Genomic DNA, 2,518 nt, shown 5'->3' on the forward strand with positions numbered 1-2,518 from the left:
AAGAGTTTCGTGAATTAAGCGAAAGGAGTAAGCGGCGCAGAACTGTAGATTTACGGGCTCACGTACCTGTCGAGGAGTTGACTTTCCCTGCATGTGTAAGTCAGGGCACTTCCGGAAACATACACACTTCAAAGATGATTAAGGAAATAACTTCAACACCTACGAGAGCCAAGAAGATCAGAAAGATAATTTCATCTAAAAAAGACCACGTGGAAAAAATATACTATACAAGAAGCATTACCTTATTTATTGAAGGTAATTTCACAAGAAGTCAGTGGAATTTAATACAAGGCGGACGTAAAACTATCTATCCTTGCTACTCTTTGCTGCAAAAGGCAAAAAAAAGTGCTTACCCGGAGGAAGATAAAATAACGGTTGCAGAGACTAGCTTTAATGTAGAACTTCAAGCTTTGCTGGATCATACGGCTTTGCGCCTCATCCAATATTTAAAAGAAGTCATAGATACATTAACTGACGCCGAGAAGCAGAGCCTTCTTTTGATATCAAAATGGGGATGCGATGGATCACACCAAACTCCATTTAAGCAAAAATTTGAAAATCTTTCTGGTGACGATTCAAGTATATTTGTGAGCTCGATTGTTCCAGTGAGGTTGGTTGTTACCTTCAATGGTGAAACAACAAAAACCATTTGGCAAAACCCTACGCCTTCTTCGGTGACATTCTGCAGGCCTATTAGAGCTCAATTTACTCACGAAACAAAAGATGTAACAAAACAAGAAATAGAATACATCGAAAATCAAGCCAGAGATCTGGAAGATACAAGAGACAGTGAAACATCGGCGCACATCATTCATAAAATATTACTGACAATGGTAGACGGGAAAGTTTGTAACTTTGTTTTTGTGTCATAAATCTAGAGGCTTTAAAGTTTGGCCTCTCAGTACTCCACGCCCGAATACGGTTTTTTGAGTTGTTGTTGCACTTAGCATATGAAGAACCCATAAAGAATTGGCAAGCCTGTACAGCAGAAGACAAAAAGATTATTAAGGAAACAAAAGAGACAATACAAAAATGTTTTAAAGATGAAATGGGTCTACTGGTTGATGTTCCTAAACCTGGTTTTGGAAACAGTAATGACGGTAATACATCTAGGAGATTTTTCGAAAATGCAGAATGCTCTTCTCGCATCACCGGCATCAACATCGAAGTAATCAAAAGATTTAAAGTTATTCTTGAAATAATATCAAGTGGTCATGAGATTGATCCTCAAAAATTCGATGATTATGCCCAAGACACGGCAAAATTGTATGTGGAAATGTACGGTTGGTATCCAATGTCGCCAACTGTCCACAAAATCCTGATACACGGAGCGCAGGTGCTGCAAAAGGCAATTCTTCCAATTGGACAATTATCCGAGGAGGCTGCTGAGGCCCGAAAGAAACATATCAGAAAATATCGGGTAGATTTTGCCCGAAAGTTTTCGAGGATCGAGTGTAACAGAGAAGTTTTGAACAGACTGCTTTTAACATCCGATCCACTTATCAGCTGCAATCGTCCAAAGAATAAGAAGAAACTCGTGCCATTTTCCGAGGAAGCAAAATCAATTTTAACTGCAGCAACTCCTAATCTCAATAGGTCAGACGAGAATACTGTCGAGGAAGAGGATTCTGATGTAATCAGAGAAGTAGATTATCATGAAACCGATTAATTTTTTTTTAATTAAATTTTTTTATTTTCAGTTATTTTTTTTCTATTCTAATCATGTATTTTTACTAATAAATGCTATATATTGATTCAATATTGTTTTTTATTATATTTAAAGATAATATAGGTCCCTAAATAATTATGACCGGTTTTTTGTATCAAATACCCCTTAGTGCATCGTCACGAAAAGACGCTTGTAGGCAAAGGCATGCTCGGGGAGATGTTACGGCCTCTGATTTTATGAATGAAGCGAGGTCGCTTGTAGAATTTGCGCCTGCGTTTATGAATGAAATCGTTTTTGTTGTAAAATTTACTACATTTGGGCTTCGCCAATTCGGCTGCCAAATTGACTCTTGATGCTTCTGCTATTTGAGCAATTGTTGCTCTTGTAGAACAATGCTTCAATTTTTTGTTGGTGACATATTCACATGTGTACGCATATGTATGTATGCATGCTTGTGCATTATTTGTTCGGAAGTGTATACAAATATATTTATGTTCATTAGGGTGTGTCATTCTGAGTCAACCTTTTTTTTCAACTGAAAAACAGGCTAAAAACTTTGGAAAATGTGAAAAAGAAAGTCACTAAAAAGATGAGCTCTTGATATTAATATTAAGAGGTGCCTATTTCAAATTTTCTGTTTTCCATATAAATTACATAGAAAAAAAAATAATTTTTTTTGTGGTGGTTATTATGCGGAGGTTATTCTATGTGCACGCGAGGGCTGCCAGTAGGGATGGTAAACTCGATTCCGATTCTACTCGAAAATCGAGTTTTCAAGTAAAATAATCGATTTTTCGGAATCGATCTTCAGTAGTCGAAGTCTATTAAGAATCGATTCTTGACATTCGA

The sequence above is a fragment of the Bactrocera neohumeralis genome, chromosome 5, assembly GCF_024586455.1.
Source record: "Bactrocera neohumeralis isolate Rockhampton chromosome 5, APGP_CSIRO_Bneo_wtdbg2-racon-allhic-juicebox.fasta_v2, whole genome shotgun sequence".
NCBI classification, from domain to species: domain Eukaryota; kingdom Metazoa; phylum Arthropoda; class Insecta; order Diptera; family Tephritidae; genus Bactrocera; species Bactrocera neohumeralis.